A 27,347-nucleotide genomic window follows, 5' to 3' on the forward strand; every position below is an offset into this window, starting at 1 on the left:
AGTGAGACAAGGAAACCACGAGCCCCAGCAAAATTCCTCTGCCGAGCTTTGCCGGAGTCATGGCTTCACTGACAATCTCGTGATACATGGTGTTTTACAGATCCCCAGCTGATGGTGAATGCCATCTCTCTTTCTACTTGAGGCATTTTTGTGATTATCTGGCTGGACAGGTATGGCAAAACAATGTTTATTTAAAAAAAAAAAAAAGCCCTTAGTACCAATCTGCACTCTACTGCATAATTGCACAGCACACAGAATCACAGAATGGAGTGGGTTGGAAGGGCCATGGCAGGGACACCTTTGACTATCCCAGGCTGCTCCAAGCCCCAGTGTCCAGCCTGGCCTTGGACACTGCAGGGATGCAGGGGCAGCCCCAGCTGCTCTGGGCACCCTGTGCCAGGGCCTGCCCACCCTCCCAGCCAGCAATTCCTTGCCAATATCCCAGCTGGGCCTGCCCTCTGGCACTGGCAAGCCATTGCCTGGGTGCTGGCCCTGCAGGCCTTGTCCCCAGTCCCTGGGCAGCTCTCCTGGAGCCCCTTTAGGCCCTGCCAGGGGCTCTCAGCTCTCCCTGGAGCCTGAATACTTGTGCAGGGGAGCAGCCCCAGCTCTCCCAGGCTGCCTCCAGAGCACAGGGGCTCCAGCCCTGGCAGCAGCTGCATGGCCTCCTCTGGGCTTTCTCCAGTCTCTCCTGTGCTGAGGACCCCAGAGCTGGATGCAGCCCATGAAGCATCCACCAACCACAAAAAGTGTCGTCAACTTCCAGGTCTCCTCCCACCCCAAGGGATCTGGGAAAAAAAACCGCAGCATCTAAAAACCAGACCACTGGTTTGCAGCCTTCAGGCCCCTCTGCCCCTGCAAAATCTCATGAATCTATGGAGTTCAGTTCTGAGGGAGAAGGATGGAAAAAATTGGAAAAAAAAACCAAATGTGTGGGCCAGAAAAAGAAGGGCTAAAGGATATTCCCTAATCCTTACTCCAAAAGGAAAACATAAGTACGGTTGCTCCTGTTGGGATATATTAATAGCCCATGCTGAACACATTACCAAGAGGACTGGAAGCCAGGAAGCAAAGAAAAAAAAATAATAAAAAACACACATAAGGAAAGGCAGAAGTGGTAAAGACAGATGGTGGACGTTAAACATGGCTTTGGTGCAACCTGCAGAAATCCGAAACTCATTCTGCTGTAAGGACACTGCATTTTGTTTCTTGCCAAAAGGAAGAGCTTTGTCAAGGATAGAAGGGCAGCTGTCCCACAGGGGGTCAGAAATGGGAACCCAGCTCAGTGAGCCTGCAGGCACCTCAGACTGGAGAACCAGAGGGTCCAAGGAGGGATTTGACATAGAGGACCCTGCCTTAGCAGAATTTCTGAATGTCCTCAATGGCAAGACATAGTCCAGTGCCAGTGATGTGCTCTGGGATTGGGGAACCTCTGTGAATTCCTGTACTGCACTTACACGTGCATAGCCCTGCTTCAGTTCACCCCTCTGCACTGCACTACTGCCAGTACTGGATTTGGCCCCAAAACTGCTGCACACCAAGCTCTTCTCCAGCCCAGCTGCTGTGCATGTGTACCACGTCAGTCCCCTCACACAAAATCCCATTTCTTGTTATCACACAAAATATATCTGATTCAAGACTCACAGTGACAGTGACAAAAAACATTCACCCAAGATCACAACACAAAAATCCCAGCCAATCTGGTTCTCAGTGTGAACCACATGAGAAGCACCCAGGCAGCCCCAAGTCACCAGTGAAACTTGGTGCTACCAGCTAACAAATTTACACCTTCAATTTTCCTTTAACATAAAAATATTGACTCTCCCCATGCTTTCTTCCATTCTTGAATTACTTAAACTTAATAATCTTAATTAAAAACTGAATTTAAACATACTTTAGCACCACTGCCAGTAGCATCTTTGGCTTAGAAAGCTCAATTTGGAAATGCCATCTCTATGGTGTGTCTATGACACAGACTCTAGTGCCCACATCAAGAAAATCTCACTTCAGTCTTTAGCATAAACTGACTATCTCTGGTAGGAAACCTGTTTCTTGCTTTTATAGAGTAAGCACAGGCCACGTCTCTGCATTACCCCAAAATAATTGCTTGGCCACACACCTCATTGAATCCTCAGGGCTTTGGGTTCTCCACCCTCATGTTTACATTCCATGCAGAAAAATTAACTAATTAATATACGTCTGACAGATGTTCTTTGAAAGAGATATGATGTCTTCAAAACATGAGATGATGAAAGGAGCAATCGAGTAGATTAGACTGACCAGAAAAGCAAGGATTGTGGCATGACAGTGGAAAGCACAGCTTTAAGTCTTTCTCTTGATATTTATATGGTTTTATTTGCATATCAAACTATATTCCAATTAGCTGTATATAAATCTAATGATGAAATTATGCTGTGCAGCTCTCCAAAGTGAAGAAAAGCCGGGGCTGGGCTGCATAATCACCCTTAACTCTGGCCCTCAAGGTGTTCCCACTCCAGCTCACTCCTAATGACCGTGTACTCCCAGTAACACAACTGTGCAACGGGAATCATCTGCAATCACACACATGTATATGCAACATTTCCATACATTGTAAGCTGCTTTGTGTAATTTTTCATTCTCCTCCAGCTAGTTACTCCTGAAGAAAAGAAGTCTGAGAGTAGACAGACCTTCTCCCTCCCCACAACTCCCTGACAGGAGGTCGGGTCCAGCTCCCAGAGAACAAGGAACAGGATGAGAGGGAAAGGCCTCAAATTGCACCAGGGCAGGTTTAGATGGGATATTGGGGAAAATTTCTTAATGGAAAGTGTTGCCCAGCCCTGAAACAGGATGCCCATGGAAGTGGTGGGGTCCCCATGCCTGGAAGGATTTAAAACCTGTATTGAGACATGGGTTAGTGGGGCCTTGGCAGTGCAGGGGGAATGGCTGGACTCAGTGATCTTAGAGGCTTTTTCCATTGTAAATGGTTCTGTGACTCCATGATCTGCCTGCTGCCCCTTGTCTCAGAATGCAGGGCAAGTTTTGCCTCTGTTGAGGCTCTGTGTAATCCCATAGGACAGTGGGGATTCTGCCTGAAGAGCTGTAGGCAACCCTGGATGGAAACAATAACAGAGATGCATGCTCTTATTTTAAATATCAACAGGAATGTGGAGGTGCAATAGCCTGGTCCTGCAGCAGCACCACTTAAGTCAATTGTGCTCTGGAAGGGGTGTGCACTTGTAGTCAAACTGGCTGCCTTAACAAGGTCTTTGTGCTCTGCCAGGTATCTGCAGAAGGCATCATGCAAAGCTGGAGCCTACGGGCCCATCTGCAGTCACAGCTCACACCAGTTCCAGCCACAACTGCCTGTAAATTAGGCCATCCACCCTGCCCATGCAGACAGGGGAAGGTCTGGGCAGAAGGGATTCCAGACACCTTCCACCATCCCAGGCTGCTCCAAGCCTCGTCCAGCCTAATCTTGGACACTTCCAGGCATGGGGCACCCACCTCTTCTCTGGGCAGCCAGGGCCTCACCACCCTCACAGTAAAAAAATTCTTCCTTACATCTAGTCTGAATCTCCCCTTTTTCAGTTTAAAGCCATCATCCTTTGTTCTATCACAACAGGCCCTACTGAAATCTCTGCCCTTTGTTTTCCTTGTAAGCCCCCTTTAAGCACTGAAAGGCCACAATGAGGTCTCTCCAGAGCTTTCTCTTCTCCAGGCTGGACAATCCCAGCTGTCTCAGACTGTCTGCACAGGAGAGGTGCTCCAGCCCCATCAATGAGCCTCCATTGCTTGGGACCATTTTTTTGGTCCAAAGAGTTTGACTAATTTGAGTGATCAGGCACATATTCAGACATAAAACATTAATACGGGAACAAATCAAAAGCAGTCTGTCTGGGATTCTGCTTTGAATTCATTACATAGATTGAAAAAGAAAAAAGAATAAAAAAAATTTAAAAAATAAATAAAAAGTTTTTATCTTTTCTAGAACATATGAAAAGGTGTAAATTCCTGACTGGCTGCAGCACCTGGGCTGGCTGTGCTGGTAATTGGAACCAGCATGCTTCACTTCCTGGGCGTCCCACTCACAAGGGAGAGAAGGAAGCATTCAATTTTTCAATAGGAAATTTCATCGCTGGAAAACAATCCACCCTCCTTGACTCCGAGGAAGAGCCCAAGGGCGAGTTCTCTCCTCGACCACAGCTTCAGCTTTACTGCCAGCCCTGGCCAGAGCTGAATGCTCATGCCATCCCAAACCCATGAGACTCCCTTCAACACTTCCAGCTCTGTCTTTTGGTTTTTTTTGATTCTTCTAACACACTGAGTGTTGTTCTTTTCATTTGGGATTGCTCAGAGGTCCAGTCTGCAAGTTTTCTTTCTACAACCAAAGGGCTAAAACAAGCCTGGATTTTGTCATGACAGTTTTCCTTAGATTTTTAGCTTTCCACCCAATTGCAGACCAGGGACTTCATGGAAGCACCCAAGTGTAGCCATGGGCCATGCTAACACAAAGGGGGACATTTTTTGTGGGACATTTGTGAGGCAGAGCACACTTTAAGTGGGTTGTTTTTAATGAGCCTAGGATCCCCCAAGCCGTATGGGACTGAGTAAAAATCATGTTACACCAACAGCTTTTCTTTAATAGCATTTTCAAACTCGTTTTTCATTCCTAAAGCTGCTGTTTTAGTACAGAGGGGAATAAGGCTTTGAGGCCACAAAAACCCATCAGACACTCCAGCAGGACTCAAGAAAGCCAAGCAGCAGCCAAATGGACTCAGCAGAGTGGTGGCAGATTAAATGTAGCACCAGTCAACATAAAACCAATGCAAAAAAACCCCCGTGACAATGGTCCCTGTAAGCATTAAGTTTCAGGATAAATAGACTATGAAGCAACCATCCTGTGCTTCTGCATGCACAGCTCAAATTTAAAAATCAAAGTTACTTCTCCTTGCAACACTTAGTCGGAAAGTTATTTTTCTCCTCATTATTCTTCTCCTCATTTATGTTCCCACATAATAGCTGATTTGTTTATGCACTTATAGAAAAGCTGAATTATTAGTCTTCTTCACCTGCTTTCTGAGCTACCCCTGACTCCTTCCATCTTTGTACCTTTCAAATCCAAGACCAGAGGGCTGAACAAGAAAGGAATCAAAGGCAGTGCATGGAGTAGCTCCTCAAAAACACATTAAGTTCCACCTTTACACCTCTACTCTCCCTGAAACCTCTAGAAGAAGGTTGTCACAGAGCCATTCTTGACCATTAAAGGCAGTCTTCTAAGCCCCAGCGCAGCACTGTTAGGGTACTTTTAGTTGTAATTAGGGTACTTTTGGCTGCCTTGAGCTGATCCCTTGACAAGGGGAATTTTTGAAGACTGGTGTCTGACTGGGAAGGCAGACCTGGAAAAAGAATTGATGGCAGAAGGGGCAGGAGGTGAGCAAGGCTGAGGGCAGCAGCACAAGTAAGATAAGGAGAGCTCAGCACAAAATCAGTGTGGAATAGCATGGAATGCTGGATGTTTTGAGATATTTCATGCAATGGAGGCACTTGCTGTTCCTCCACTTCAGGAGAGGATGAGGAGTAAGAAACCAGTGTAAAGTTTCCCCAGTCTATGCTGAGTAAGGCATGGGATGTCTTACCCAGCCCCAAGGAAGACATAAAGACAGTAGCACCCAAGTACTGAAAAAGCCCTCAAGCAGCCTTCTGGTTCATCCCCAGCCCAAAGCAGGCATCCCTGAGGACATTTAACAAAAGTCTGTGTAGTTCAGGACTGCCAAAGATGGATCCACAGCATTAACAGGACCTTGCTGTTTCACCTTCCACCTTTTCTTTAGTGGACCTGGTTATCAGCGAAAAGACCCTTCACTGGATCCTACCAATGCCTAGAAAAGCAAATCTGGCAACACTTACCTCTGCTGGACTTCATCCTGGCCTTGACACACTCAAGTGTGGGACACAGCTCGAGTCCTAATGTAGACCTGAACACCAGATCTCACTGTTCTCATTCAGCTCCAAGGATCACTCTAAACCCCAACAAAATCTGGGGAAAATTAAATGCATCTGTTTTTGTAAACCAGGATCACTTTTGTTGAGCAGTCGCTGAAGCTTTTCTTAGAAGTCATTAACCATGATGGGCAAAATACAATTCCATCTCGCTCCTCTCCTGCCTCTTCAAAGAGAGGATGGCAGCACTTGAGCCACTGCCTCGCTGATTGTCCTACTGTTCCACAAAAGTGGTTCCTCTCCAGCAAATTGAACACTGAGAGCCATCACAGAGCCCCAGACAAAGGGCCAGTGACTGTTTCTGGAATTATTAGAGGGAAGCAGAAAGAAGCCTATTACAGGGTCTTTGTGGCACTTAATGTTGACAGCTGAAAATAATGGATAGGACAAAACAGAGCAAAGATGATTTAAATTAGGCAGCTCCCAGGAAATGGTGCTCACGCAGGTTTCCAAAGGAGAATCTCCATTTCTAAGCACTCCTTAACTCCCAAGTGGCTGGGCATTCCCCTGCTGCAGCCCATACACACGCAGACACAGCCCTTTTAAGGTGCTCTGCAGAGCTTTTGCTCAGTTTGCCGGTGGCCACTGCATCCTTCCCATTGGGGGATGGAAAAGGTGTATAAATAGCAGCATTAGCCACAGCTCATCAACCCTTCAACAAAAACAGCCTTTAATTCCTCTCCACTGCCACAAGTTCAGGGACCTGTTAGAAGGGATTTACACGTCCAAGTTCCAGCAATTGTTACACACCTCCTCCAAAACCACCTGGAGAGCAGGAGATTCATTCCTGCTCCAGGGATTTGCAGATGGAATGGCAAAGCCTCTGACAAAGGTTTGGTGGCATCTCATGCCACTCCCAGCTCTGGGGCCCCTATGTGGGGCTCATTTTAAGTAATAGGCACCTGCTACCTATACACATCACCTCTCTCCCTCTCGAGAGGGCAGCAGAGAATCACAGAATCATCTCAGTTGGAAAAGAGCTCCAAGATCAAGTCCAAGCTGTGCCTGATCCCCACCGTGTCACCAGCCCAGAGCACTGAGTGCCACATCCAAGCCTTCCTCGGACACCTCCAGGGATGGGCACTCCAACACCACCCCAGATAGCCCCTTGCAATTTTTTACATAAAAAAAAAATTGTGAATTTGTGTGAAAAAATTCCTCATGTCCAATCTGAACATTCCTTGGTGCACCCTGTGTCCTCTCCTCCTGTCCCTGTTCCCTGGCAGCAGAGGCTGAGCCCCTCGGCTGTCCCCTCCTGGCAGGGACAGGAGTGCAGAGCCAGAAGGGCCCCCTGAGCCTCCTTTTCTCCAGGCTGAGACCCCCAGCTTCTTCAGCTGCTCCCCACAGGACTCTCCCTCAATGCCCAAGCCATTCTCAGTCTGGACAGGAAAGTACAAGAGGAGTGGAAAGGCACATGTTGCACATGGTGAATTTGCTGGCTGCCTGGGCTCGATATATTTGTTTATGCTGTGGCAGCAGACTGTCTTTCCAGGCACAGCACTTGGGTTTTATAACCTGAAACACCACCCAAAGCAGCTCCTGAACATCTGAGGATGCAGCCCAGACAACACTGCACTCAACCTGCAGTGGATAAAAGCCTGTTGAAAATGGGTCCCTGTGCACAGAGCCCTCTGAAAGCACCTTCACAATGATGGGGTTTCACACCTTTATTGTACCCATGGGTGAAAACCAGGAGATACAGGGCTGCTGTCCTGTTTGGCCACCCAAAGCGCTGAGACACCTCAGCAGCACCTGGAGGGTGACAGTGGGACTGATCCTGGCAACAAAAACCCCTGGGACCTGAAGGGAGGAGCCTTCAAAAGTGCTCTTGAGGGTCCCACACCTCCAGCCCTCTGCTGGGATGCTCCGGGGTCTCCCTTCTGCAAAAGCTGCCTCTGCACTGCAAGGGAAAGAGAGCTCTGGCATGGAATAAGGGTCATGGACATGGCAGTCAGAGCTGAGAATGTTCTGGATTTGTGCAGCATCTGGATCCTGCAGCAGCACCAGCATGTGGTAATGGTTGTGACAGGTGGGGTAGGAGGAAGGAGAGGAAGGAAGGAGAGAAAAAAAATGAGAGAAAAGCAGGAGAAGGAGGGGAAGAAAAGAGGGGAAGAAAGGAGGGGAAAGAAGGAAAAGGTGGAGAAGATGGAAGGGGTGGAGAAGGCAGAAGGCAGAAGATGAGAAGGAAAAAAAAGGAGAGGAGGAGAAGGAAAGTAAGCACTGAAGGAGAGGATGCAGAGGAGGACAAGGAGGAGAGGAAGAATGGGGAGGAAGAGAAGGAAGGAAGCTGTCTTTTAATTCATTATGGAGCAATGCCTGAATCCATGCGAAACAAAACGAGGCCACAGCACTGTTTTCCCCCCAGACAGTCAGTAAAGCAGCTCACCTCCTGTCTCCTGCTTGGCACAGATAACCAGCATGGAAAACCCCGGAGAGGAGAAGCACAGATGCGTTACGGCAGAGAGATGCTGCAGAAATGCCGACCAGACACTCTCCAACAGCAATGTGCCAGGCAGCACGGGAGGGAAAAAGCTACCTGCCCCCATGGACATGCCAGTCTCTTCCTTTCAATCCCTTTTGTGAAAAAGGTGACTCAGGAAAATTGGAAAGGAAGCCAGGGGTGGTGTGAAAGTGGAACAAGACACCATCTGTTCTCAAGCCTCGCAGCTGGAAAGGGCACAACCTGCCCTTGGCGTGGCTGCAGGGGACACTCTGGTCCAGAGAAGACTTGTAGGAGAGGACAAAGCTGCCTGCTGAGTTTCCTGTGTGGGATTCACCCAGCACACACAAACACTCCATCACTGAACTGGAGCACCAGAGACTTTTCCCTGCTACCACCCCTGCCCATGAACTCCCATGCAACGTCACATCTGGAAATACCTGCTTAGGGTATTCACTCTACACTGTCTAAAAAGACCAGCCACAAGGTCAAGATGTGGGTATGAACCACCTCTGCAAGGCATATCAAATGGTGCATATGCTTGTGATGCTGTAGTGGGGAAATCCTTATTCACAATCCTAATTTATTCCTTACAGTGTTTAGAGTACCACAGTCCTCACTGTGGATTCGGAGTCACACTTCAGAGCTGATGTTCATGAAGCTCAGGTGGAAAGGCAAGCAAGCCCTCAGTTCAACTTGTGCTTCACTGGAAAGAATGAAAGGGAAAGAAAAGAGAAAATAAGAGAAGAAGAAATAAAAATAAAATAGGAAGCAAAATAAATAGAAAACTGAAAAAAACAGGAAAAAAGAGAGAGAGAAAGAGAGAGAGAAAGAAAGAAAGAGAGAGAGAGAAAAAGAAAGAGAGAGAGAGAGAGAGAGAGAGAGAAAGAGAGAGAAAGAGAGAAAGAGAGAGAGAAAGAGAGAGAGAAAGAGAGAGAGAAAGAGAGAGAGAAAGAGAGAGAGAGAGAGAGAGAGAAAGAGAGAGAGAGAGAAAGAGAGAGAGAGAGAGAGAAAGAGAGAGAGAGAAAGAGAGAGAGAGAGAAAAGAAAGAAAGAAAGAAAGAAAGAAAGAAAGAAAGAAAGAAAGAAAGAAAGAAAGAAAGAAAGAAAGAAAGAAAGAAAGAAAGAAAGAAAGAAAGAAAGAAAGAAAGAAAGAAAGAAAGAAAGAAAGAAAGAAAGAAAGAAAGAAAGAAAGAAAGAAAGAAAGAAAGAAAGAAAGAAAGAAAGAAAGAAAGAAAGAAAGAAAGAAAGAAAGAAAGAAAGAAAGAAAGAAAGAAAGAAAGAAAGAAAGAAAGAAAGAAAGAAAGAAAGAAAGAAAAGGAAAAGGGAAATATAAAATGGGGAAAAGAAAGAAATGGGGGCAAAGAAACAGGGTGAAAGAAAAGGGGGGAAAGAAAAGGGGGAAGGGGTTAAGAAATGAATGGAAAAGAAAAGGGGGGTGAGAAAACAAAGAGGAAAAGAGAAAAAGAAAGGGAAAACAAAGGGAAGAGAAAGGGAGAAAAGTAAACAAAAAAGGCTGAAGTTAAGAAAAAGAAAAATTAAAAGAGAGAGTCAGCAAGCAAGAAAACCTACAGAATTGACACTTTACCAACTCTAAAAGAACAATCTCGAGTTCACTTTTTTTAAATGTCCAAGCCCTTCCTAATAAGATGCCCAACAGGCTGTGAATTATCCAGCCATAAAACTTTCACTTGCATGTGACATTTGCTGGTAGGAATAAATCAGGGCAAAGAAAAGAGGAGCCGCTTTGGAGTTCAATGAGTATTATCCTAATTCTAAACGTATTAGCAGTGGTCTGAAAGCAGGACATTGTCATCCAGACAGACGGACAATGTTCATAACCAATGGTAATTTGTAGGACGCATAATTTGCTACTACCAAAATAGAACAGCATGTGGGGTTTTTTGCCCTTTTTAGTCTATAGCCGTGTCGTTTCTTTTGGCTTGTTGAAAGAAATCTGCTCTGCACACGCGGAGCAAGAGCTCAGACCTTCAGCAGCTCACAGAAAACAGGTGGCCAGGCATCAGGGGAAATACAGCCTTTTGGAAAAAGCTAATAAAATAAGCAGATGATTATAGAAAATGGAGATGAAACTGGCTTCTCTTTCAAAAACAGAAAGTCAGAGAAAAGTAAGTTTAGACTGAGGAAATGCTGACTGAAAACACACCCTGTCACCACCTCTCTGAGTTTTAGCAACACCAACAGAGTTTTCACCTAAAATTAAAAAAAAAATTAGGACAAGAATAATCATCCCCTCAGGGCTGACCATCCCCAAGCCACAAAGCTCAGCTTCCCCAGGCTAACCTGGCTGTTGGCTTAACACCAAGCAGGTTAGGGGCTCAGGGAAGCCAGGTTAAAACAGACTTGCTGTCTTAAGACTTCATCCCTGCCATCCTCGTCTCCCCATCGGACAACAGCACACAGCACTTACATGAAAGTTGAAATTTGGTCAAGTCCCAATCCTTTAACTTTCCATGGGGAGAATGTTAGGAGGGACCTCTCCTGCACGCTCCACGATCACTCTCTTAAACTGTCGGTTATTTCATGGTGGAGATTCACAAAAAAAAATAAAAATAAACTAAAAGAGAAGGGGATAAAATAAAGCAAAAGCCCACCCCAGAAAAATAAATGCCTGTATCTCTAACAGAGCAGCAGGGTGGAGCCAGCACACCCTTATATTTAGCTGCAGGCAAAGTCTTAAAGTTGTAGTGCATTTATTTTCCATCAAGCACATCCATGTGCAAGATAAAAAACTCCCCAAACTCCTGCTATTTGCCCCATTATGTCTGTCATGGGGCACACTGGGATTGTTATCACTATTTTATTTTTATTTTCTGAACCCAGGAGCCTTGGGATGGATCAGAGATTTCAACAAGCTCAGCTGAAGTTACCTCAAGCTCAAGTAAGTGCAGTTTCCCACAACCCTGGGAAAATAAATTACTAATTTTTTTTTTTTTTCCTTACAGTGGAAAAAGGTAGTTACCAGGCATAAATCAGACCTCATATTTAGAAAAGACTCCACAGGCTGAGTGCTGGTCTCAAGGGCTATGAATCCACCCCACCTCTACCTGCCCCAGCAGAGCAAGCCTGGGTGGCAGCCAAGGTCAAAGCCCATCTGCAGAGGGCAAAATTTGCCAGGACATCCAACACAAACAGACAGGGGGGAAGAAGGGAAAAAACCAGGATTTGCTCTCCAGCCCTCCCGAGGCCGCCTCCAGCCCGAGCCACCCCAGCGCCTCCCGCTTGGCCTCGCAGCTCCCTTTCATGCCCTGCCAGCCCCCTGGGCGCTCCGGCAGATGCCGTGCGTGGAGCTGCAGCCTCCCCTGCCAAAGCTGGGGGACGGCAGAAGGCTCGGCCAGCTCGTAGAGAAATGAGCATCTGCACTTTGCCACTCGCACAGCTGTACCGTGACAGCAGGGCCTGGAGACGGGGCTGTGGTGGGGGAAAGGGAAATGAGTCCATCACGCTACTGCAGGAGCTGCCACTGACCTTCCAGGGAGCCTTCCTCGAGCTCCAGGGAATGAACTGAGAGGACTGAATAGGAAACTTCATCCTTCTCAGCATTTTCCTTTAAACTGTCCAGCAAAGCTAAACACAGGAGCATCTGAAAGCCCTCATGAGGAGGGCTTTCCAAGACAAGGACTTTCCAAGCAAGTGCCTACAGAACTGCTCTGGAGAGTCATCTGCTCATTTTCTCTTTGCTCCATCAGAAGGGCTGTTCCCCCAGCAGCCCCAGCCTCTGAGAGAAGGGCAACCCACAGCCCCTCCATGAGGATCCACAGGCTCCAAATGGGAGCCACCACCAGGTCTACCCTACCTCAGACTAAAACATAAAAGCATCCACCAGGCTCTCCCATGAAATCCTGCCTCCACTTCCAGCAGTGCCTCCTGTCACTGATGCTTCGGCAGTATTGACCCCAAAGACTGGTTTTTATCATGTATTTTAAGAAAATCTGGAAAATATTCCTCCTCAGGCACTCTGTGAGCAGGAACTGCCACCCTACCCACCCCTCTCACTGGGGGACAGGGAGGTGCCCTGAATAAAGGCAAGAGGCTGTTGTGGCTTTTCCCCTAGCTGCATCAATCCCTACATGAGATGAGTAGGTAGGAGTGAAAAGCTGTTTTTCCTGTCCATCTGAAATTTCAAACTGAGAGGCCATCTGGGATCTCCTCTTCTCCTGCACTCTGTAACAGGAGCTGACATCTATCCAGTGGCAAAGAAGGAGCATCTTCATGGACTTAAGGGCATCAGATCAGCCTTTGGAATTCTGCCACCCACCCCATCCTCAGGGACAAGCTGCCCAGAGAAGTGGTTCACGTCCCACCCTGTAAACTCCCAAAGCCAGTTTGCATGGGCATCTGAGCAACCTGATGTTGCTAAAGATGTCTCTGCCCATGACAGGGAGATTGACACTAAATGATCTTGAAGATTCCTTCCAACCCAAACTGTTCCATGACTCTCCTCCACTTCGGAACTGTTCGCAGGTGTCCCTTAACAGAAGATCATGAAATGGTTTGGGTTGGGAGGGACCTTAAGGATGATCCAGTCCAACCCCTTGCCACGGGCAGAACACTTTCCACTCTCCCATGTCGCTCCAAGCCCCGTCCAAGCTGACTGTGAACACTTGCAGGGATCCAGGGGCAGCCACAGCTGCTCTGGAAAACCCCAAAAAATGAGCAGGTTCATATTTTTCACCAGGTTCCACCACGTCACAGTGGCAGACAGGACATGGCCTGTTAGACAGTCACACCAGATGCAATTAGAAGTTGGTAATTAACTCCTGGTGCACACAGCAGAGCAGCTTTTCTTGCTGCACAGCACAGCTCTGGATGGACACCCTGAGGAAAAAACCTTACTCTGCCAATGTGCAGGCATTTGGAGACAACCCAAAAGCAGATCTCTTGACTGAAAGGGACATTTTTTGTTTGTTTGTCGTGAACCACTGGTTGCCAGTGCAGGACCTCACACTGGGCATCTGTCCTTCCTACCATACAATTTGCATGACAGATGCTCTTTCGTCTTCCTAATTGTTTGAAACAAAGTGGATACTGAATGAAGGCCTCTGAGGCCGGCAGGGGCTTCAAATATAGTCAGTGTTGAGCTAATTCTGCAGGGCAGTGTCTCCAGCTTCCTCCACCCTCTCTATATTTATGTTACAGCCATCCAGATCCATTTTTGCTGACTGTGTCCTTGCCCTCCCTCTGCCCTTTGCAGAATTTCATTAATCCCGCTTTGCTGGCTCGGGGAGACAAACATTCTCTTATTTTTATTTCATTCCTCCCCTCTCTCCCCCCAGCTTCATAACACCTTTAGGGATCTCCCCTGGGTATCCACACACAACATCCATCCCTCAGTGTGACCCAGGGAGAGGCAACATTCTGGGGCCAAATGCTTCTGCTAGACCTGAAGTTACCAAACCAAACGTTAGGGCACATTGAGCTTTTGGCACCTGATTGCTGAGGACCAGGAGCCCAGCCTGGGACCAGAAGGGATCTCACTATCACCACCAGAGTGCAAACCTCTTCTAGGGAAGACACAGCCCTTGAAGGCAGCCAGGGTTAGGAGCCAGAGCTGCCAAAATAGAGTTCAAGTCCTGCAGTCACTCTGGGGTGAGTCAGTTATCGAGGAAAGCTGGGGACAGCATCCTCCTCAGCCAGCACCACCTTGCTCTGCATAGCACTGGCTTCTCCCAGCACATGAGCTCTGGGGTGATGCTGAAATGCTCCAAAGTACCAGCAAGAATGGCTGTGAGGAAGCCACCCAGGCTCCAGCTGCCTCCTCTCCCCACACAATCTACTATCAGCAGAGTTGTGCTCCATGGAGTTAGTCAAAAAGAGAACTGGAAAGAATAACATGCTCGACTCTTATTTACCTGGGTGGGAGTTCAGCACTTCATGCCATCAGTCCTCTCAGAAATTCCAGCTTAACTGCTACAATGAAAAGGAAATATTTTTCTACTCTGGGGTTATTAGATGTTGCCATAGTGGCAGGCGTGGGTGTGCACTTCGATATTAGCTAAAGGCCCAGATCTGCAAAGATGCACATAAATCACTTGACTCCCAGGAAAACAGCAAGAACAGTCATAAAATGACCCAAGCACTGAGATCAGATCCACCCAGACAACTTCAGTGTGTGCTACCAAGGTGTAAAAGAGGGAGAAAGAAAAAAAAAAGATTATAAAATTTTTATTTCACCTCCTGATGTTTCTGCATCGAGTGTGTTTTTCTGCGTTAATGTAACACTGAATTCTCCTTGACTCCTCTCAGCTATGATGGAGGGATGTGGATTCTGGCTGGGGCTCAGCCTGATGTCCCTGTCTTCCCTTGGGGCAACAGCAGGGTTCTGACCACTGGGATGCCTTTCCCAACCCCTCCTCTCTTCTTTGCCTTTTCTCCCACCTTCCCAAATAGCTGCAAAACAAATCAGCAAGTGATGGGCAAGCAAAGAAGTGAGGCTGGCCCTGGAAACCAGAGGTGTAAGCAATAGGTGGGAGGCACAAACACATCTTTTCATGGGATGGAGTGTTGCAGAGGAACGAAGAGGCTTTGTTGAGAGATCTGAAAGCTGTCCACTCTTCACCTTCTACCCTTGGCCTCTGTCAGTGCAACCTGGTTTAGTGGAAACCCATGGCAGAGGCATGGAACTAGGTGATCCTTAAGACCCCCTTCCAACATAAAACTATTGTAGGATTCCAGGATGGCTGGAGAAGACATTGGGAAACCACTGTAGGGAGGAAATTCTTGACCTTCTCTGTGTCACTGCCCAACTTCCACGGCAGAGCTGTGGCTCAGTCCATGTGTCCAGCAGCACTCAGCTGACAGGGGTCTGCAGGCACACAGACAACCTCCCACCCTTCAATACTTACACATAGGCTCCGTGCCAGCCACATGGCACACAGCAAGATTGTCACCAGCACATGGTATCTCATTTGGCACAAGATCCCCCCCATATAAAGCAAATGTGTTAAAAAAAAATAAAAAATTGAACCACAGCATCCCAGGCCAGCCCCCTGCTGCAGCTGCTCTGGCACCAACAGCCCTCACAATAAAAGCTTCTGAGTCTTAGTTTTATATTTTTCCTAAAGTGATGCTGGCTTATCTACTCCCTCCCACCCTACAAGCACACAAGTGACACCTTACACACATCCCCTCTGATCGCCTCCATAGCTCCTCCATGTGCTTTATATGCAGGAACAATTAAGCACTGCTCAGCTTTTGCATTAACCCAAGCAGCCCTTAGTCATGTCTAACGAACTCACAAGTTGCTGTGCTTTTTAATTTGACTCAAGACTCGCGTCTGCCCGGCTCAGACACATGCAAAAGGTCCAGTCCCTCAGTGCCTTGCAGTCAAACTCCAGTGAGGCTGCTGCCTGTCCCTGCTCTGCTGAAGCTGGATGACTACATGAGATGCCAGACAGCTCGGAATTAGGTCCAGGATTTATCCCACGAGTGTCTGGCTGCAGAGAGATTGCAGGCACCCTCAGGATTAATTTGTTTAAAAGCGTCCACCCATCTGCAGTTGGGTGGCAACCACATGGCACGGCTCTACCTTCACTGGTGTGTCTCCTATCACTGCAGATGTTTCCTCACTTGGGTCTCTAGCAAGATATTTATTCTGAAGAATTCTAGGCACTTCAAATCATTCATAGTCCTCCAACAAGTCTGACCCTTATGCACTTCATGGTTTAGGAATTACTGATGGGACAGAGAAAGCGCCAGGTCCCTGATTTGTTTCCTCGAGAAGCCAGATGAAAAATGTTACATGCAAACATGGCTTCAATCAATTAATTGATCATGCAATCAGTGCAAACATGGAAAAATATGGTGCTAGCAGGCTTTGGGAGATTTAGAACCATAGAATCAGAGAACTGTCTGGGTTGGAAGGAACCTTAAAGGTCATCTAGTTACAACCCCCCATGCCACTCCTCAGCCCATTCTCTTTGTCACTTAAGACACCAAAATAATTATCAGGGGAAAAGTCAGTCAAGATCAATCAAGGCAAAGTCACCAAGCTGAGCTCCCTGAAGCATCTGGTAAGAGGCAGAAGTACTCACCCATTATTTTACTGTCTCAGGCTACCTGCAGACTCAGGGAGGTGCAGCTACGCTTGGATTCATGGGGATAATTTTGCAGTCACAGTCGTTAGGGATTCATTTAGAGCTTGCCTTTGTAAACCAGAAAGCTTAATAAAAAAAATACATTCAAGTGCCTGCACCTACAATTTTCAGTACATCACCTGCCCAGGGCATCATCTCCCCTCTAGTTTCAAAGGGAGGCATGATGATAGGAATATATGAAGCTCATAAAAGTCTTCATGAACACAAGCGACCTCATCAAGTGAGAGCAACTAAGTGACACCACTGCAAGAAAAGCTGCAATGGGAGCCTGGCAATATCAGGCAGGAACCCCCTCCTGAGAGCTACTACCAGCCCCAAGCCAGCTCCACCCCAGCACCCTGCCCAGTATGTCCCACATGGTATGAGTCACCAGGCCAGAGCTTCAAAGGATTTGCTCATTCAAGCATTGAACCCCATGTCCATGAGGATGCTTTACAGATTACCCCAGTCTCATCCTCAGCCAGCAGAGCACAATCCAGCCCTTCACTAATGACCTGAGGCTGTATGGGAAACATCAGGGTATGAACTAGAATAAACTCAGGAGGAGACGGCAAAAAAAGGGGTGACCAGCAGGTGTTGCACCACACAACCTGCCCAAACACATCTGGAACAAACAGATTCAAAACCATGAATCTTCCCCCACTTCCTCAGCCTTACCCCACTCTGATCCTCTCTCCCTTGGTCTCTCTCCAGTCTGCAGCATGTGGTGACTGTAATTATGGTTCACCTCACTGCTGCACAGCCACACCACCTCCAGGTACTTAACTTCTTTTAATCTTGCTTCATGTTTCAGTCCCTACAGCCCACTCGTGATGTCTGCTACTCTTCTTCCAACACCCTCAATTCATCAATAGCCATGTCAGGCTTTGACCTCCAATTTTCTAACTGCTCAGTTAAACCACTCTGCCACTGGCCCCGCTCCTGCCTTTGTTAAAAACGAGGGGGGTGCCTCATTTGCTTTCTTATTTGATCATTACTTCGCTTCTGTGGTTTGCACTCTGTTTCCCCACCTTGAAAACCCATCAACCAGCCCCATTCCAGACTGGTGCTGGGGCTGTTGTTACCTTTAATGAGAGGAAATTATGGTTAATGCCCAATTTTAATTTTTCCCCCTCCTTTAAATTTTTTTCAATAGCTTTCCCAGAAAAAGCAGCTTTGGCAGAGTGCTGCCACCTGAATGCTAATGAACACCGAAGGGATCCGACGTGTCTGCCTCCCTGCCAGACATCAAATTGATTTTCAAATTGCTTTGATGACATAAGGTGGTTTCACAGTTTGGACCTGTGTGATTACCTGAGCATTTATCTCAGTGGGCTGTTCCACTTACCTGCTTTAAAATAACCCAGGCTGCTGGATTGGACCTTTGTGATGGAGGTTATTGTCCCCCAGGCTGTGACCAGATCACGGGAACCCAGTCTGAATTTGGATAATTGGGATATGCCTGAGCCCCAGAAAATGAGTGTGGAGGCCAGTTTGCAGCTGAGTATCAAATGTTTAGCCTTCCAGTTTTGGAGGACAAAGAAGACCCTGAAGAAGGTGGCTGTCCCATCCCTGGAAACATTCAAGTCCTGGTGGGATGGGGCTCTGAGCATCCTAATGGAAGATGTCCCATTACAAGCAGACTAAATGGATTTCACAAACCAAACCATTTTATGATTCCAAAATATAAATTTGGTTCAGTGCTAAGAAAGAATTTTGGATGGCTAATGAAATTTTAAAAATTAATTTCACTTGGGGAATTTAAACGGTTGTGTGTGGGCTGGGACAGCATCTGACTTACTGGCTGATGTTCTCTCCTGAGCCAAAAGCATGAGGATGAGGAAGGAAGGACAACCAGGGAGCCAAAGGATGTTCTGAGGAGCCAGGAGATCCCCATGGAGACATTGAAGAACTCAGGCACACTCATCCCTCCTTACAAAACACTCAACCTCTGAGTGGATGCAGGATGGGAAGGAGGTGCAGCTGACAGAAGGAAAACATGATATAGGGATGGCTGAGACTCTCCTCCACGAGCTAAGACCCAAGCCCAGGAGGAGAGGAACAGACCCTGCCAAAGGGAAACCTGAGCATCGCATCACGCCAGGCGGCAGTTTTAAATCCATGGGAAAAGGCAGCAGAGCAAGGCTGTCAAAAACACAGCCCTGTCCCATTTCTAGGACAGGTGAACACCCAGGATTCCACTGAGCCTCAATCTACTGCCTGGTGAGCAGAGACCAGGTCACTGACTCTGCCCGGGCCAGAGGGACGCAAGACAGCCACTGTGCCAGGTTGTATTGGGACTCAACTGAGATAAAGGCATAAACTGCTGCAGGCTGAACTCAGCCTCCAGATCAACATGGATCAGAGACTGGATTAAGGGGGAGTGAAGGGAAATACAAACCACTCACATTAACCTGTGGGTAACATCAGCAGTGACCCCAAAGGTAATATTTCTTTTATTCCCACGCACGGCTGTGTCTCGGTGTGCACAACAGCTGGAATGCAAGAGGCTGGAGTGCAATTTATGGAGTGCTTTGTGACGACAAGGGATGAGGGGAACAGCAGGACAGTATTTATTATTACTATTTTACATTAAAAGGAGCACAGTTCATTGGTGGTTTACATTTCTGGGGCACCTTTCATCTCAAAAGATAACAGAAGCATCCTGCTAACAAGGGACAGGGGGAGGGTGAGCCAAAGCCTCACCACTCGGTCTATCCAGGCTAATAAAAATATATAAATATATAAATATATAAATATATATAAATATATATACATATATATTTATAAATATATAAATATATATATATTTTTATATATATATATTTTATATATATATATATATATATATATATATATGTTAGGAACTAGAGAAATTCAAATTACCACCTTTGAGTGCAGCCATTTACAGAATCACAAAAACACCATTCCCCCCAGACCTCTGAGTGAACCCTTGCTGTGCCCACATGAAGAAGTAATCAGCACTTAGCAGCATTTCTCTTCCTGCTTTGTATTGCCACACAGGCACTAACCATTTGCACTGTATAAAGAAAAAAATAAATCACAGGCACCCTAAATAGGCTCAAGGAGGGGTTATTCTTTTTATTCAGCCAGACAAGCATGTGCTCCTTTGGCACAGATCCTGCTGTGTTTGGAGAAGGGTAACTATGGCACAGGTTGCAAGAGCAAGCCGTGACCACCCTGAAGACACCAAATCAGTGCACAAGCTGATGGATGGGAGATCCCAGTGTCCATGAGGGCTTCACACCTGCCTCTGTGTGTGTGTATGTGTATGTGTGTGTGTGTGTGTGTGGAAAATGCTCTTACCCAGATTTACTTGGTTTTCATGGCCAGGTTTTGATTGTTGTAGGGGTGGTTTCTGTGAGAAGCTGCCAGGAGCTTCCCCCATGTCCAGCAGAGCCAATGCCAGCCAGCTCCAGGACAGACCCCAAGGCCAAGCCCATCAGGAATGATGGTGATGCCTCTGTGATAACAGATTTAAGAAGAAAAAAGTTGTTGCCCAGTTTTAATTGTGGCCACAGAAGAGCAGGGTGAGAACATGTGAAGAGGGACAACCCTGCAGACACCAAGGGCAGTGGAGAAGGAGGGGCAGGAGCTGCTCCAGGTGCCAGAGCTGAGATTCCCCTGCAGCCCATGGAGGACACAGGGATGCAGAGATGCACCTGCAGCCCCTGGAGGAGCCCACACTGGAGCAGGGGGATGCCTGAGAGAGGCTGTGATCCCATGGGAAGCCTGTGGAGAGGGGAGCCCATGCTGAATCAGGGATGGACTCCAACTCCTCTCCCTGAGCAGTGGCAGGAACATGTGATGAACTGACCACAACCCTCATTCCCTGTCTCCTTGCACCACTGGGGAAGGAGGGAGGGGTGGAGAGGAAGTGTTTTAAGGTCTATTTTTACTTCTCATTATTGTGCTCTGATTTTGTTGTTAATCATTAGATTACTCCCAAGCTGAATCTGTTTTGCCCACAATAGTATTAGGTGGGGGATCTCTCACAGTTCTTAACTCATGGATTCTTCATTATATTTTCTCTCCACAGTCCAGCTGTGGAGGGGAGTGAGAGAGGTGCTTTGATGGGTGCCTGAAATCCAGCCAGGGTGAATCCACTACACCAGGGGATATCTGAAGAGATACTGCCAGCAGGTCAAGGGAGAGGAATATATCCCTCTGCCCTGGTACAACCCCATCTGGAGTCCCACATGCAGCTCTGGGGTCCTCAGTCCTGGAAGATGTGAGCTGCCTAAAGGGGCTCCAGGAGAGCTGCACAGGGACTGGGGACAAGGCATGGAGGGACAGGACACAGGCAGTGGCTTCCCAGTGCCAGAGGGCAGGGCCAGATGGGATATTTGGAAGGAATTCCTGGCTGAGAGGGTGTTGGAGCCACAGCAGAGGTTGCCCAGAGAAGCTGCAGCTGCCCCTGGATCCCTGGAAGTGTCCAAGTCCAAGCTGCATGGGGCTTGGAGAAAACAGAAAATTAATTTTGCCTTGCACCCTGTAGCTAGGAGAGCTGCAGGTTGCCTTTTCCACACACAGCTGCTTGCAGTATGAGTAACAGAAAATGTGTTTTCCCCACATATGGGCAACCATCTGAAAGCCCTGCTACACCAACCTGACGGCAGAACCAAGCAAATGTTTGGTGACATTTCCCTATTGCTGTCTCGCAGTTAAATAAGCTTTAAAAAAAAAAACAAAAAAAAACTCGCTTTGGTGCTGGCTAATTCTATTTTAACAGCATGAAAATCCTCCAGAGCTCAGCAGTGGAGACTGAAGCAAGCCAGGTAAAAGTAACAGGAGAAGACCAAATATAAACCTGAGCATCTCCCATCTCCTCCAGAGAACAGCAGTGCCTTGCTGTTAGCAATTAAAGAAACAAAAGCTATGAGGCTGCTTCCATCCCCCTGCACACAGCTCTTCCCAAACCTCGGATGTGGATGACAGCTACTGGATCCACACTGTGCAAAATGTTGCTCCAGAGGTTTGCGACCTCCATCTCACCCGCCGCAGCGTTGACAGCTCCCAGTCGCCAGTGGGCACGGGAATTCTCCAGCAATTCCAGAGGGATCACTCACCCCTCCACGCATCCCAACTCTCTCTGCCTCCCCTACCACCACACACTTGCTTTTGGGCTGCATTTGGAAGCTCAGCCTGTTAATTAGGGTAAAGGAAGTCAACATGTCCAGCCCTGACCTCCTGTGTCCTCAGCTCCCCTGTTTGGTGGTGCTGCCCTTGCAAAAAGCCTGCCAGTGTTTTGGCAGGAGAGGGCTGCTCTCTGCCTCGTGGGAGCAAATGATAACACAGCAAAGAATTACAGCCCCCAGACTGCCGAGGGATGGTTCAAATAGGGGAGCAAGGTGCAAAGGATTTCATGCTCCAGTCTGAAAAATCAGCAGCTTTTTCAGAGTAATTTCTGGACAATTCTGTGATTTCTTCTTTTTTTTACCCCGATTTTATCTGTTTCCTGCCTATTGAATATCGCACAGTTTCCTCCAGAACACAAAATAAAATTAGTTGAGACTCACTGCGATGGAAAACTCTTTTTTTCATACCAGTTCTTCAGACCCAGGGGAACGACTACAGTGGAAAGGAGCTGAAGACAGAAACGAGCTGGGGGCTGATCCTCAAGGACCAATTAAGCCTCTGGCATCCCTCATTTTGATGATGCTCCTCCCCGGGCTCCAGCAGGCAGCATGATGCATCTCCTGCCCAAAATGCTAAGGAAAGAACACACATTACTGCCTGCAAAGAGGGTACATCAAGATCAATGGCTCACTGCAGACCCCAGCTTGAGAATGATGTCACTCCACTGCCAGACATGTGGTAACGGGCCCTACAAAGGAAAACATCTTGCTCCACCGAGATGACTGTCGAGCTTACCCTCCAAAATAAAAAGGGGCATTGACCTGAAAAAAATCACAGACTTTGCTTTTAGGAGGGTGGGAAGATGGCACTGAGAGAGAATGGGCAGTGCTGCAGCTCAGGGATGTAAAGTCATAGAACAGTTTGGGATGGAAGGGGCCATGGGCAGGGACACCTTCCACATTCCCAGGCTGCTCCAAGCCCTGTCCAACCTGGCCTTGGGCAGTGCCAGGGATGGGGAATCCACCACCTCGCTGTGCTTGGTGGGCTCAGTCAGGACAATGCTCCCTAAGCTGTGGTGCCAACTCCCCAGGGTGTGTCATCACCTCCTCCAGCCTTGGAATGATGCCTCAGCAACTCCTGACAGTGGATTCATCAGGGCCTCACCTGCTTTACTGTGGAGCCCAGGATGGCCAGTGAGGGTTGGGATGTTGCCCTGGGCATCATGGGTAGCCCTACAGCCCTGCCATGAAATTCTGAATTTAGGATCACCACATGTAATGGGCTGTTTTACATATTCCTGCACAAGTTTTCCATCAGTGGTTTTCACAAATTCCAAATCAGGGAGTTCTAGGAGCTGGAAGAGGTGAATAATTTTTTTATTATTTTTTAAATCTAATGACATGTCCTACTTGTATTAAAAGTAGGAGGTAAATGTCTTGAGTCAATGAGAAACAGATCTAGGGGGAAGTGAAAGAAGTTTGGCAACACAGGAAAAAAAAAAGAAAAGCTTGCCACCCCTCCACATTTCATTTGAATCAAAACTAAATGTCTTAGTCCACTACTACCAAGTCTTGTTTAATCTTTCCTCCTTCTAACTGTTAACTGTAATTCTCAAACAAAAAAGTTGAAAAGCTTCATTGAGAAGCTGTCAAAAAGAAAATGTTTTGGCATTTCCAAAATGACACATTTCATTGTGACATTTCACTTGAAATGCCTGGACATTAAAAATAAATTAGCTCCCCCTGGGGATTTTCAACATACCCAGTTGCCAAATTCAATTTACGCTTATGAATAGTCCAGGCTTTCTGAAATCCAACTTTTGAATTCACGGAATCCCAGAATGGTTTAGATTGGAATACATTTTAAAGCTCATCCGATCCCATCCCCTGGTATAGGCAGGGACACCTTTTACTGTCCCAGGTTGCTTCAAGCCCTGTCCAGCCTGGCCCTGGGGACTTCCAGGGATCCAGGGACAGCCCCAGCTGCTCTGGGAAACCTGTGCCAGGGCCTCAGCACATTCACATTATGAAATTTCTTCCTAATATCCAATCTAAATCTGCCTTAATTAACTTACACTGGAAGTTCAGTTCAGTTTTGGTCCAGACAGTGATGCTGATACCCAAAACTTGATCTCCAGCCAACATCTCAAGCCTAGAAATATTTACACCTTGTGAAAATATTGTACATGAAAAGAATGAGTTAGCCTATGACCCAACAACAGCCTCTCAAATTATTTTAACATGTGTTTTGCTCCTAATATACTGCTGTCATTCACGGGGATTAATGGTTGTTATTAATCACCTCATTTGAAGGCACAGGAGAAAACCATCTCCCCGTGCACAAGCCAGAGTGAACATTATTTATCTGCTATCACCAACACATAATAAAAACAATTTCTGAGTAGATCTCACCTCTCATACACAGACGACCATGTCACGCCTTGAGTGATTTGCAAGGCTTTGGAGGCATGACAAAACCAGCCAGCAATGACAACCAAGGGTATCGTCTCACAGCCCCTCCTCAGGTGAGTAACACTCATGCAGATAAGCACATCCATCAGCCTGAGGCCTTGGTGAAGACATCTGTGGACAGAGTGGTCACATCCCTTCTGGTTTTCTAAGAGGCTGCTGGTGGGACTCAGCAGAAGGCCCAGAGAAGCTGCAAAGCTCACCAGGAACCTGGGCTGTCCATCCTGGTGGAGTTGAACTAAAACTCTGTTTTTAGAAGATGTCACACAGTATCACAGAACAGTTTGGGTTGGAAATACCACTTTGTTCCAATCCCAACCACCGTGGGAATGATATCCAGTAGGCCAGGTTGCTCCAGGCCTCATCCAGCTGGCCTTGAACACCCCCAGGGATCCAGGAACAGCCACAGCTTCTCTGGGAAACCTGTGCCAGGGTCTCCCCACCCTCACAGCCAGGAATTCCTTCCCAGTACCTATTCTAAATGTCTCCTCTTTTAGTTTAAAACTAAAAACACTCCTCCTGGTCACACTCAGTGGTTCCAATCCAGCTTGGAAAGACAATGGCTAAGGGAAACTTGCACCACTAGGCTTAAACCCATCACCATGCTGGCGTGACCTTGCTGGGCGGCTGAGGGACCAAAGCCAGTCTAGGCCAGGAGAACCTGTCCCCAGCCACCACCAGCAAGGCACCAACTTTTTCCAACAGCAAGAAATCTGAACACAGGATCATCATCTTATCCCCACTTTGCTGTGGAGGCTCTGCGGGGGATGCCTTCCCTGTTTCTGCTTTTTAACACTGCAGTTCACTCATAGTGAAAGCACTCAGCACCAAAGACAGATCTGAGAACAGGACAGACAACAAACTTCCACTCCCCTGGATGCTTATAATATCAGGTCTAAACCAAAATATCCTTGCACTCTCCTGAGCAGGGCTACGCTGGGTCTGAAACGCCGACTCTGCTCCAGCACAAGCTTCATGTTGGACTGCACACTTAAGAAAAACTTAACATGTTTATACACCTTGCTTGCACAGCACGGTGCTTGTAGGCTAGAGGCTTGAGTTCCTTCTTCTGATTCACTCCTTGAGTGAGTCAAACTATTTATTTGAACTCAAATCCACATGAGGTACAGAACAGCTCAGGCTTCGGCTCAGTGCCAGCTGCACTCCCATTGTCCACCATATAAAAGCAGGTATCCTGGCATGGACACAGGAGGTATGAAATATAGAAGATGACAAAACATAGCTTTTGTAAGACACCTGCAGAAAAAAGAACTAATGCAATAGGGGAAAAAAAAAAATAAAGAGAAAGATCTATATTTTGCTTTTCTCTCCTGTTGTCCTTTCTCCGGATCCCTTTACCTCTTGCTTTTTTTGAGGTTATGGACAGAAGAACCAGCCTCTTTGCATTCAGTCTTTTCTCCATTCCTCACACACTGCTGTATTTAATCCATGCCCTGAAGCTCAGCCAATATCCCTTATTAAATGAAGTTGGCTCTTCATCTGCTGAACTACAAAAAAAATTAAAAAGCAATCTTATGAGAAATACAGGGCTTCTGGGAATCCTAAAATGATTTGTGTTGGAAAGGACATTAAAGCTCATCCAGTCCCACCCCCTGCTATGGGCAGGGACACCTTCCACTATTCCAGGTTGCTCCAAGCCCTGTCCAACCTGGTCTTGAACACTTCCAGGGATCCAGGGGCAGCCCCAGCTGCTCTGGGCACCCTGTGCCAGGGCCTGCCCACCCTCCAAGCCAGGAACTCCTTCCCAATATCCCATCCAACCCTGCCCTCTGTTACTTTAATATTCCTAAAGAGGCTGCTCCTTTTCTCTGGCCTCCTAAACTAAAAACCTGTTGGTATAAAGTCAGATCTGGGCTTTTCATCAGCTTGAATCCTCCAGCTGAAAACCAAGCACATGAAGGAAATCCTCTTGAGCACACCAGGTGTGTTAGTACTGCAGTGCAGTGAGGTGGCATATCCAAGGCTTGATGCACAGGCACTCTTCCAGGCAAGATGCACTAAAGGTTCCTTGACTCTTTTCTTCAAGAAGAAGCCCTGGCCTTGTTGACTGGCACAGCAGATAATTTCAGTAAATATTTTGTTCATGTAGAAGCTCTCTGTCATTCCAGGTGAGTGGAGTATCCCCTGCATCCTACTGCAGGAGGGGATTTCTCCCCCCAGTCCCACATCCAGATAAACCACATGCATGAGCAGCGGCTCACCTAAAGGAGTAAAGGCAAGAAGAGCTCCAAGTTCTGGGAAAGGGGTCCTGGATACACCTGGATACTTAAGAAACAACTCAAATGCACTTTCTCACAAGCAGTATCTGATGAGCTCTGCTCAAGATCCCATCCAAGGTGCAACAGCCCCCAGAGTCCAGTAGAGTACAAATGGTTTCTAACAGAATATTTGGCTGTTACATCAGTATGAATCCCCTCAGCAGCTAAACTGTGGGAGGCTCATGAAATCTCTTTCTTTTCCCCACTGTACCAATGAAAGGTCTTCAGCAGTTTCCATCCAAACAACTGTCCTTTGTGAATAACAGGACCATTCATGGAGTATAATTTTATGACCTCATTCAAGCAATTTTAGCCAAATTGTGCTTCCTCTCTTGAAGAGCTGCCTTTGGTGAGGAGAGATTGTTTGCAACCACAGAAGCAACAAAAATACACATTCTTTATTTCCACAACCTGGTCTTTTTATTTTTTTTTTGTCGTTTATTTCCAAAATACCTGCTGTCTGTCAGAATGATGGTTCTCCTCTGACAGAGCCTATAACCATCACTCAAAGATCATGGCATCTCACAAGAGTTCAGTGTAAAATGGGAGGAAAAACTCCCTAGGTGCATAACTGAAGTTTTCATTTGAGGATAGGGGGTGGTCTAACTGAAAGAAAATTAAATCAGCTCTAAGGTCTTAGCTCTCTGCTGGTACGAGAAGGTGCAAATTCCATAACAGAGCCAAAGCCACCTCCACACCCATCTCTCTGAAAGCAGCAGGATTATCACCGCAGGAAATAACATCACAGAAGGGTTTGGGTTGGAGGGGACCTTAAAGCTCATCCAGTGCCACCCCCTGCCATGTGCAGGGACACCTTCCACTCTCCCTTGTTCCAAGCCCTGTCCAGCCTGGCCTTGGACACCTGAAGGGATCCAGGAACAGCCACAGTTTCTCTGGGAAACCCATGTCAATGTCTAAGTGCACATTAGGATGTAGGGAAGAGTGCTTTAATCACTAGGCTTACAAGGGACAAAATATACTTTAAA

At 47.1% G+C, this 27,347-nt stretch overlaps 1 protein-coding gene across 8 annotated transcripts in view; it reads right to left on the reverse strand.

Annotated features, from left to right (window-relative positions):
• Window positions 1-27,347, reverse strand: part of ZBTB7C (zinc finger and BTB domain containing 7C) — a 150,448-nt gene that overhangs the window by 94,250 nt on the left and 28,851 nt on the right. For 2 of the 8 annotated variants that reach the window (XM_086870086.1, XM_086870080.1), the window contains exon 1: window positions 10,850-11,068. The exons of 5 other annotated variants lie outside the window; for them this stretch is intronic. The gene's annotated coding sequence lies outside the window, so the exon portion shown is untranslated. Of the gene's footprint in view, window positions 1-10,849; window positions 11,069-22,054; window positions 22,247-27,347 lie in introns of those variants that run through there. One more of the 8 variants, XM_086870082.1, reaches the window with a different exon arrangement.

This window comes from Cyanistes caeruleus, chromosome Z (assembly GCF_971803275.1).
Source record: "Cyanistes caeruleus chromosome Z, bCyaCae1.hap1.1, whole genome shotgun sequence".
Classification (NCBI taxonomy): Eukaryota; Metazoa; Chordata; class Aves; order Passeriformes; family Paridae; genus Cyanistes; species Cyanistes caeruleus.